The sequence below is a fragment of the Sorex fumeus genome, unplaced genomic scaffold, assembly GCF_029834395.1.
Source record: "Sorex fumeus unplaced genomic scaffold, SorFum_2.1 ptg000044l, whole genome shotgun sequence".
NCBI lineage: Eukaryota > Metazoa > Chordata > Mammalia > Eulipotyphla > Soricidae > Sorex > Sorex fumeus.
The window spans coordinates 3,329,376-3,341,193 of NW_026606101.1; the positions used below are offsets into that span (position 1 = coordinate 3,329,376).

Genomic DNA, 11,818 nt, shown 5'->3' on the forward strand with positions numbered 1-11,818 from the left:
GCCGAGATTAGTACCAGGAATTTTACTCCATGGCTTGGAGGCCAACCACACATGTTAGGGGGAAAGGGAGCTCAGATAGAGAAGGGAGCACCAAATAAAGGGTATTTGGAGGATCCTCCCAGGATGGGAGAAGCATGCTGAAAGTAGACTATAGACCAAACCTGATTGTCACACATTGTCTCTTTTGCAGACCACAACGCCAAATAAGAAAGAGAGAACAAAAGGGAATGCCCTGCCACAGAGGCAGGGTGGGATGGGGGGGTGGGGGGGTGGGAGGGATACTGGAATCCATGGTGGTGGGAAATGGGCGCTGGTGGAGGGATGGGTATTTGATCATTGTATAATTGAAACCCAAGCACAAAAATGTGTAAGTCCGTAACTGTACCTCATGATGTCTCACTATTAAAAATTATAAAAAATTGCTGTTAAGCCAATCTGACTTTTTCCTGGTCTCATTTCTTTTGAAAATGTTTACCTTCAAGTGTATTTGTAGGACTGTTTGTTTTTAATCCTTGAAATTCAAGATCTTCCCTGTTGTGACAATGAAATGATTTCTTTTCCTTCTTAATGAGATGGCTTTCCATCTGGCAACTCAAGACTTTCGTTAGCTCTATGATGTTTCAAGATTTTTCTAGACATGCCTTTAGATGCTAGGACTGTAACTTGTACTTCTACAGTGGTGTTCTGTGAAGAACCATGTTAGAAGTTTCCCATTCTCCCTTCCCTCGGATCACCTGTGTTCAGTGAGTATGGCCCCAAATCAAGAAGAGATGAAGATCAGAAACATTTTTTTTTGGCTTTTTGGGTCACACCTGGTGATGCACAGGGGTTTACTCCTGGCCCTGCACTCAGGAATTACCCCTGGCGATGCTCAGGGGACCATATGGGATGCTGGGAATCGAACCTGGGTTGGCCGCGTGCAAGGCAAACGCCTTACCCACTGTGCTATTGCTCCAGGCCCGAGATCAGAAACATTTTATGAATACATGCTCACAGATTTGAGTGAGAAGCAGGTCCATTTTTTTTAACTTAAAAAAATATTTTTATTAAAACACTGTGATTCTTATTATTAATAGATGAGTTTTAGGCATACTATTTTCCAGCACTAGTTTCACCACCACTGTCAATTAATATAAATGAAATTAAATTTATTTATATTAATTTAAATTAAATTAATATTAATTTAAATATACGGGCTGGAGTGATAGCACAGCAGTAAGGCGTTTGCCTTACATGCAGCCAACATGGCCGACCCGAGTTCGATTCCTCCGCCCCTCTCGGAGAGCCCAGCAAGCTACCGAGAGTATCTCGCCTGCACGGCAGAGCCTGGCAAGCTCCCTGTGACGTATTCGATATGCCGAACACAGTAACAACAGTCTCCAATGGAGACGTTACTGGGCCCGCTCGATCAAATTGATGATCAACGGGAGGGCCTTTTAAATTAGTATATTTATATATCAATTTCCCCCCATAATTTTATTTTGTAAAGCACCTGAACTACAAAGTCATTCAGACTTGGGTTTTTGACACATAATATTCCATCACTGATCCCATCACCAGTGTCAGCTTCCCTTCACCAGTGTCCCAACCTTCCTTCTCCTGGCCTGCCCCAGCTCCAGCCTGCTGTCTTGAGAGGCATCTTTTAAATGTGGTTATTGAAGTTTGGGTCTCGTGATTCCACTGCTGTTGACTCTAGTTTGGATATTTAGCTCTGTCATTCCTTAACACCACCCGTGCTCCTGAATCCCCTTGGCCCCCACCCCCGTAGCTTCTCATCTATCACTTCTCCCCTTCCCTTTCAGTCTATTGGCTCCCTGAGGGAGGAGAAGGAAAGATTCCAGATTTTAAAACAGCTTCTAGATCAGACCAGAAAGTTAACAGTGTTTATTGACCACCTTGCAGCCAACATGGTCGCCTGGAGTTCGATTCCTCTGCCCCTCTCAGAGAGCCCGGCAAGCTACTGAGAGTATCTTGCCCACACGGCAAAGCCTGGCAAGCTACCCGTGATGTATTTGATACGCCAAACACAGTAACAAGTCTCACAATGTTACTGGGCCCGCTCGAGCAAATCAATGAACAACAGGAGGACAGTGACAGTGACAGTGATTGACCACCTACCAACACTATTCTATGTAACCCATTCCATTTATGCATGTTCCTTTATTGATTAAAAAAATACCTCAAAGAGATAAATAAATGACCCAAGAAGGATCCCCTGGTTAAGAAGATATACAAAGATAAAAATCAAGTTGGCGAAGGGTCAGAGTAATAGTACAGTGGCAGTGGAAAGGGCATTTGCCTTGCATGCAGACATCCCGGGTTCAATCCCCAGCACTCCATATATCCTCTGATCCCTGCTTAGCATGACCCCTGAGCATAGTGCCAGGAGTAATCCCTGAGTACCACCAGGTGTGACCGTGCCCCCAATTCAAACATGATTTCATAGTTTCTGATCTTTCTTGGATATATATATATATATATATATATAGATATCTATCTATCTATCTATCTATCTATCTATCTATATATATATTCTCCCTAAAATAAGCTTCAATACGGCAGTGGGTTGTGGAAGTGGAAGCCTTAATAGTGTCCCAAGAAGGGACTACCTGACTTCAGGGCTCTTCAGCATTTATATGAGAATTGACTCTGGCAGAAGTCATAAACTGACCCACAATTACAGAGAACTAAACCAATATTCCTCTCTGAAAGGTGGAAAGCCTTTTCCTTTGTTCCTGCCGATTAACTCCATCCTGATCATCATATGTGTCCCCCTAGCAGAGGATCCCCAGCATGTTCTTTAAGTTCCTTCAAGATAAAAGTGTTACAAATCTTTGGGGCTAGAGAGATAGTACAAAGGGTAGGGCTCTTGCCTTGCATGCAGCCAACCTGGGTCTGATCCGGCATTTCATATGGTACCCTGAGTACCACCAGGAATAATCCCTGAGCGTTGCTGGGTGTGGTCCCCGAACCAATAAATAAATATGCTTTTTAAATGTGTTACAGATCAATGGGTGCATCTTTCTTTCCACTAGAAATTCAAAAGGAAATGGACACAGACAAATATTGTCTCTGAGAAAGCTTTCTTTGTTCTTCATGCTCATGTATAAAGGGAGATTGTCTGAAATCCAGGATTAGGAAGGAAGCTCTCCCCTCAACTTGCAAGAAATTCACGTTCAAGCCCAGCAAGCAACAAGCCCCTCCCCCTCTCTGTCTTTTTCTATGTCTGCCCAGTGTGAAGTCGAGCCCTGACAGGGCCTGCATATTCAGGAGCTTGTTCAATTTCCACCACTGGGCATGGATTTTGGTACTGAATGAGGAGGACAGTCACTGAAAGGTCGACACTATAATCAATCTTGCCACAAACTACTGGTTTGATGTCTTCTGTTGAGTTCTCTGGGATGAAATATCCTACCCCAACTTTACCCTTAATAAGCAGCAGACTTGATCCAACAGTTTCTTGATCCAACTTGGTACAGCCGAGGGATGGGCCTAGATTACTTGAGTCACCACATGCAAGGCCCAAACATCCTTTGTCATAAGCAAATTGATAAACCTTTGGGCCCAAGAGATAGCACAGTGGGGAAGGTGCTTGCCTCGTGCACGGCTGACTTGGGTTCAATTGCTGGCATCCCATATGGCCCCACAGAGTTCCCAGGAGTAATCCCTGAATGCAGAGTCAGGAGTAAGCTGGGAGCACAGCCAGGTGTGGCCCTGAAACAAAACAAAGAACCAACCTTTTATTGTTGAAGAGCCACTACAATGATTAATTACACTAATGCATTAATTGCTCGAGGCCCTCCCGTTGATCATCGATTTGCTCGAGCGGGCCCAGTAACATCTCCATTGGAGACTTTGTTGTTACTGTGTCTGGCATATCGAATACTCTCGGTAGCTTGCCGGGCTCTCCGAGAGGGGCGGAGGAATCAAACTCGGGTCGGCCATGTTGGCTGCGTGCAAGGCAAACGAAAAGCTGAGGTTCCAAGAGTCCAAGTACAGGTTCAAATCTGTCCCCTCTTAAATTCAGTGCTCCTTCACTTTCCTCAGTTGGCAACTGCTAAATAGCTCCAGTTCAGGCCCTAGCATTTGCTGAAACTCAGTGACTGTTACTGGGCCTCAGTTTCCCCATCTGCAGAATAAAATGCTGTCCTGGATGATGGCTTGGGCACTTGGAAGGTAAGTCTTCCTGCTGCCTGCAGCCCAATGCAATATTCCATAATGGCCCCACACAGACCCCCTCCACTGCCTTGGGTCACTGAGTGATTCATTGCAAAAGGAGGACCAAAAAATACTTCTTCCAAAAGAAGTCATTCCAGCTGATTATATAATCCTCTACATTTAGACTGCCTTAACAGTAACCATGACAACCGTGGCATATGTGTGTGGTTCAAACTTTCTTCTTTATCTATTGATGAGGATAAAGACACAGCCTCTGTATGGACCACAGCAGGCCCAGCTCAGCACTATTCACTTCTCCCTGGAGCCCAGACAGCCTTGGCAGTGAGGACCCAGGCTGGGACAGAAAGAGCTTTCTTGGTGGAGGTGACCCATGGCTGGGTTTGAATTTTGCCAGGTGTGAGGTTTTCCAGGCACAGGAGAGAATAAGGATTAAAGTAGACGGCAGAGAGTTTGTACAAAGGCCCAGGGGTATGAAATGACTCACTGCGTGGGCCAGGACACAACCAGAGGATATTTCTTGGGCATCGCTGTACAGAGGATGAGTGGCAGGGGAGGCCATCAGGGAGTTTAAAGTGATTCTGGAGAGTCAGCACGATGGGTGAGGAGCCTGTGATGGGCTGGTACTCAGCTCCTTCGCCTGCACTGACTACGGAAGCAGCATCTCCCCGAGGAGTTGCCCAAACACTTGGGGAAGTTTATAGGAGAACTCCCAAGGCTACTAGTTCAATGTGAAAACCTGATGATATAGTGCTGAGGATCACTGGGGCCAGCAGTGCTTGGGGACATCCAGGGCTGATCTAGTGAAGGCTGAGAACCACCGGTGCTGGGGATGAGACCAAGGTCTGCTACATTCAAGATGAGGCACACATCCTAACCTTTGTATTGTCTCTTTGGTCCCTCAAGATATCTGTTTCTAATAACCTTTTCAAGAGGACTGCAGTTACCCACAACATTGAAAATGGGCCCTAGAGACAGCACAGCTGGTAAGGCGCTTGCCTTACACGTGGCCCACCCCAGTTCTATCCCCAGCACCACATATGGTGCTCCAGCATCACCAGGAGTTACACAGAGTCATGAGTGAATCTTGAACACCCCCAGGTATGGTCCAAAACACTCCCCCCCTCCCAAACAGAAAACAGAATTGTCATGTGATTCAGCAATCCCACTTCTGGGCATATACTCAAAAGGAGGGTGTCAGGGAGATACCTGAACACCCATGATCATGTTCATTCGCAATAGCCACGATGTAGAAACAACCCAAATGCCCACTGATGGATGGAAAAAGAAAATGTGTTTCGTAAGTACAGTGGGACATTCTTTAGACTAATAAAGAAGGAAATTCTGACATGTATTGCTGGCGTGGATGAAGCTTAATGACATTCACAAGTGAAGTACGCCACACACACACACACACACACACACACACACACACACACACTGTCTTTTCCACTAATGAAATTTTTTTTTTTTTGCTTTTTGGGGACACACCCAGCAATGCTCAGGGGTCATTCCTGGCTCTGCACTCAGGAATTACTCCTGGCAGTGCTTGGAGGAGCATATGGGATGCTGGGGATCAAGTCTGGGTGGGCTGTGTGCAAGGCAAATGCCCTACATAGTGTATGTACTATCTCTCCGGCCCCAATGTGAAGTTTCTTAAGCAGTCAAATGCAGAGCACTGGAAAGCAGAATGAGGATCACCAGGACTGAGGGGAAGTATGGGGAATGGGGCGGGGGGGGGGATTCTTTAGTAGATATAAAGTAAGTAAGTAAAGTAAAGGCCCTCCCGTTGATCGTCGATTTGCTCGAGCGGGCCCAGTAACGGCTCCATTGGAGACTTTGTTGTTACTGTGTCTGGCATATCGAATACTTCACGGGGAGCTTGCCAGGCTCTGCTGTGCGGGCGAGATACTCTCGGTAGCTTGCCGGGCTCTCCGAGAGGGGCAGAGGAATCGAACTGGGGTCAGCCATGTTGGCTGCGTGCAAGGCAAATGCCCTACCGCTGTGCTATCGCTCCAGCCCTTAGTAGATGTAAAATCTCAAATTTGCAAGAAGAAAATTTTCTGGAGTCTGTTATACAATAATAATACAAGAAATGCTACAGACTGTACTTAATAATGGCTAAGATGGGCTTGGGTAATGACTCATGTGGCAGAGCACCTGCGTAGCTCATGCAAGACTCTGACTTCTGTTTCTGACAACCATTCCCCTGCCCACAGCATTAGTAGTCCTGAGCACCACCAGGCCTGAATTCCAAATAGGCCTGCATTGCTGGGCAGGGCACTACCAGGGAAGGATCTTGGGCCTATTTTCCCCAATAATGCTGTGTGGCCCCTATTTTATTTTAATTTTAATTTTTCATTTTTTAAAAAATAAATTGCATTGCATTTTGTTTTATATTTGGCTTTCATTGTGGTAATAATCATGCCATACCTGTCATTAACACAACTTTTTTAACTAATGTATTTTCTTTTTTTCCCCATAATTTATTATTTTATTATGTTTTTTTTATTGAACTACTGTGAGATATTTAGTTACAAAGCTGTTCATGATTGGGTTTCAGTTATTCAATGTGCCAACACCCATCCATCCCTTCACCAGTGTACATTTCCCACCACCAATGTCCCCAGTCTCCCTCCCTGCTCCCTAGCCTGCCTCTATGGCAGTCACTTTTCTTCTCTCTCTCTCTCTCTCTCTCTCTCTCTCTCTCTCTCTCTCTCTCTTTCTCTCTTCTTTAGGGCTTTATGGTTTGCAATACAGATACTGAGAGGTAATCATAATTGTTCATTTACCTCCTTTCAGCATGCAGTTCTTATCTAGAATGATCATTTCCAACTATTATTGTCATAGTGGTCCCATATCTATTCCAACTGCTTTGTCCCCACACACGTGAGGTAGGCTTCCAACTGTGAGCCAGTCCTTCTGTCCCTTGTCTCTACTGTCTCTGGGTATTGGTTTTTATCCCACAAATGAGTGCAATCATTCCATGTCTCTCTCTGTCCTTCTGACTCATTTCACTCAATATGATACTCTCCATATCCATCCATTTATAAGTGAATTTCATGACTTCATTTTTCCTGGTGGCTATGTAAATATTCCATTGTGTAGACATACAAGAGTTTCTTTAACTAATCATTTGTTCTCAGGCACTTGGGTTGTTTCCAGATTCTGGCTATTGTGGATAGTGCTTCAATGAACATAGAGTGCAGATAGCATTTTTCTGTATGTTTTTGCACCACTGGGGGTATATTCCCAGAAGTGGTATTACTGGGCCCTATGGAAGCTCAATTTCTAGGTTTTTTTTTTGAGGAATAACCGTATTGTTTTCCAAAAAGACTGAACCAGCTGGCATTCCCATCTACAATAAAAAAGAGTTCCTTTCTCCCCACATTCGCACCAGCACTGTTTGTTCTTATTCTTTTTGATGTGTGCCAATTTCTGTGGTGTGAGATGATATCTTGTTGTTTTGATTTGCATCTCCCTAATGTAAATGTAGAGCAATGTAGACCTTTTTTTCTTGTGCCTTTTGGCCATTTGCATTTCTTCTTTGAGGAAGTTTATGTTCATATTAAGTATCTGTGTCAGGATATTTAACTCTATTCCATTGGTCTGTGGTCTTTATTCAATACCATGCTGTTTTAATTACTTGCACTTAGTAGTGCAGCCTAAAGTTGGGGAAGGTCATACCTCCCATCTACTTTCCCCCAGGGATTGCTTTAGCTATTCAAGGGGATTTATTATTTTATATAAATTTCAGGAATGTTTGATCTATTTTTTTTAAATGTCATGGGTATCCTAATAGGGATCACATTGAATATATATGTGTATATATATAATGAATATATATATATAATGCTTTGGAGAGTATTGCCATTTTGACATTATTAATCCTCCTGGTCCATGAGTAGATGTATCTCCATTTCTTCTTTTATTCCCCCCCCTTTTGTTTCTTGAAGTAGCATTTTGTAGTTTTCTTTCTATAGGTCTTTCATCTCTTTAGTTAGACTGATTCTGAGGTACTTGATTTTCTGAGGCACAATTGTGACTAGGAATTTAAAAAAAACCCTTAATTAATTTTTATAAAGTTGTTCATGATGGTTTATTACATTTAATATTCCAACACCAGGACTTTAAAAGGATATTTCTTCTCTTCATTATATGTATATAGGAAAGCCATGGACTTTTGAGAATTGATTCTGTAACCTGCCACTTTACTATACAAATCTATTGTTTCTAGGAGCTTTTTTTTGGTAGAGTATTTAGGATTTTCTAAGTATAGTATTATGTCATCTGCAAATAGTGATAGCTTGATTTCTTCCTTTTCTATCTGGATGCCTTGGTACCTTTTTATTGCCTAATTACTATGGCAAGTACTTCATATCGTATATTGAATAGTACAATATTGAATGGAAGTGGTGAGAGTGGATAACCTTGTCTTGTGTCTGATCTTGGAGGGAAGGCTTCTAGTTTTTTTTTCCCATTGAGAATAATGCTTGCTGTGGGCTTGCGGTAGATGGCTTTGACTATATTGAGAAAAGTTCCTTCAACTCTCATTTAATTGAGAGTTTTTATCACAAATTCATTCTGGATCTTGTCAGATGCTTTCTATGTGTCTATTGATATGATCATCTGATTTTTACCTTTTCTTTTATTGATGTGGTGTATTATGTTGATTGACTTGCAAATGTTAAACCATCCTTGCATCCCTGAGATGGATCTTACTTAGACATGTTTTATGATCTTTTTGATGAGTTGTTGGATTCTGTTTGTTAGTATTTAGAAGAGGATCTTTGCATCTGTGTTCATCAGGGGTATGGCCTGTAAATCTCTTTCTTTTTGGTGGTTTCTCTGTCTGCTTTTGGTATTAAGGTGATATTTGCCTCCTAGAAACTGGGATTGTTTCTATTTATTCAATTTCCTGGAAAAGCTTGAAAAGGAGTGGCAGTAGTTTCTCTTTAAAGGGTTGAAAGACTTTACTAGTGAATCCATTTGGGCCTGGGCTTTTGTTTTTGGAAAATTTTTTGATTACTGTTTCAATTTCCTTGATAGTGATAGGTCTGTTCAGGTATTCCATATCTTCTTGGTTTAGCCTTGCGAGGTTATAGGAATCCAGGAGTTTATTCATTTCTTCAAGGTTCTCTTGTTTCATGGCATAAAGATTCTCAAATCAATCTCTAATGATCCATTGACTTTCTATGGTTTCTGTCCCTCTTTCATTTCTGATTCCATTTATTAGGGTTCTCTCTTTCTTTGTTAGTCTTTCTAGTGTTTTGTCAGTCTTGTTTATTTTCTCAAAGAATCAGCTCTTTGTTTCATTAATTTTTCAGACCGTTTTTGGGAATTGCAGCTCTTTTATTTTTGCTCTAAATTTTAGTATTTTCTTCTTCTTGCTGGTTTGGGCTCCTTTTGTTGGTCATTTTCCAATATCTTAAACTGTGATATTAAGTTATTGATGTGGGCTCTATCTTCCTTCCTCATGAATGCACGCAGAGCTATCAACTTTCCTCTTCACACTGCTTTTGCTGTGCCCCACAAGTTCTGGTAGTTTGTGCCCTCATTTTCATATGTTTCCAGGAATATTATGATTTCCTCTTTGAGTTCCTCTCTAAGTCACTGGTTGGTCAGTAGCGAGTTGTTCAAATTTCCAAGTATTTGATTCGATTATCCATTTCTCTGTCTGATTAACTTCCACTTTCAATGTATCATGGTCTGAAAAGAGAGCACATTCTCCAAGGAGAATGTTCCATGTGCACTGGAGAAAGATGTGTATTCAGCTTTTTGGAGGATGACTCCCTCTCCTCCATTTCTTAGCTCAAATAAAGTATTTCTTTGCTGAACTTTGTAGTTTAGTTGGTCTATCAAGAGGTGACAGAGTGGTGTTGAAGTCTCCAACTACTATTTTATTTCTATCAATTTTTAAGTATTTTTCTTAATATATAGGTACCCCATTAGGTGCCTATATATTTATTTGTCTATTTATTTATTACTGCTTTTTTGGTCACACCTGGTGATGCACAGGGTTACTCCTGGCTCTGCACTAAGGAATTACTCCTGGTGGTGCTCAGGGAACCATATGGTGGGAATTGCGCCCAGGTCGGTGTTTGTGCAAAGCAAATGCCCTACCCTCTGTGGTATCACTTCAGCTCCAAGTGCCTATATATTTAGGAGTGTGAGTTCTTCCTGATATGCAGATTCCTTGATCATTAAGAAATGGACTTCACTGTCTCTTATAACCTTCCTCAGTCTTCAGTCTATGATGTCTGATACTAGTATGGACACTCTGACCTTTTTGAGGGGGTTGTTTGTTTAAAAAGTGTTTTCCAGCCTTTCTTGAGTCTGAGTCTGTGTTTGCTCTAACTGTTCAAATGTGTTTCTTGTAGTCAGCAGAGTTTTGGGTTCAATTTTCCAATCCATCCTGGCACTCTATATCACTTAATTGGTGCATTTAGCCCATTGACATCGAGAGAGATTATGGTTATGGTGTTTTGTGCCATTTTCTGCAGGTATTAAGTGTGTTTGTGGGACTTGTCTTATCTTAAAGTAGCTCATTTAGTGATTGTAACAATGGTTTTGAGACTATGAAGTTCCTAAGTTATTATTTATCTGTGAAGTTGTGTGCTATTCCTTCAGATATGAATGACAGTCTGTCTGGGTAAAGTATTTTTGATTAGGTGTTCATTTCATTGAGTTTTTCACTATATCCCACCTCTGTCTTTGGAACTGGAGGGTTTTGTCTGATAAGTTTGCTGTAAATCTTAAGGATGTTCCTTTGTAAGTAATTTCCTTCTTTGATCTTGCTGCTTTCAGTATTCTGTCTCTGTTTATGGTTTTTGTCATTCTGATTAGGATAAAAATATGGATTGCTTCACAAATTTTCGTGTCATTCTTGCACAGGGACTATGCTAACCTTCTCTGTATTGTTCCAATTTTAGTATGTATGCTGATGATGTGAGCACACATGAATAAAACTTTTAAAAAATGTCTGTGCTAATATATTTTGGAGTTTACATGGAGCGATAGCACAGCGGTAGGGCGTTTACCTTGCACGCAGCCAACATGGCCGACCCGAGTTCGATTCCTCCGCCCCTCTCGGAGAGCCCGGCAAGCTACCGAGAGTATCTCGCCCGCACGGCAGAGCCTGGCAAGCCACCCGTGATGTATTCGATATGCCAGACACAGTAACAACAAAGTCTCCAATGGAGACGTTACTGGGCCCGCTCTAGCAAATCGATGATCAATGGGAGGGCCTTTACCTTTACCTTAGCTTTACATGAAATAGGGAAGGCCTTCTTATGTAAATCCCCCACCCTACATTTTATATAAACACTGTGGCTTGAAAACTTGTTTGTGATGATTTGTTATAGGCATTCAATATTTCAAAAGCAATTCCACCACTTGTCATCTTCCCTCCACCATTGTCTCCAATTTCCCCAACCATCCCTCAAGCCTGCCTCCATAATAGGTCCACAATAATTTATATTATGTTGCTTGTTATCAATAAATTGCTAACAGAATGATCAAAAACTATTTCCATAGAAAAAAATTAGTGTAAATTGTTATATCTCACCTGGAGACATTTAGTCCTTGTCTGAGGGATTACTACCATGTTGTTTCAGTCTAAGCCTTCTGTGATACTGTTTGC

The 11,818-nt window shown here is 42.0% G+C and overlaps 1 non-coding gene across 1 annotated transcript; it reads right to left on the reverse strand.

Moving 5' to 3' along the window:
* Positions 1-11,025: 11,025 nt before the first annotated feature.
* Positions 11,026-11,132, reverse strand: LOC130030814 (U6 spliceosomal RNA). The gene has a single exon (XR_008793496.1). It is a non-coding gene; the product is annotated as a U6 spliceosomal RNA (small nuclear RNA).
* Between the last annotated feature and the right edge of the window lie 686 nt (positions 11,133-11,818).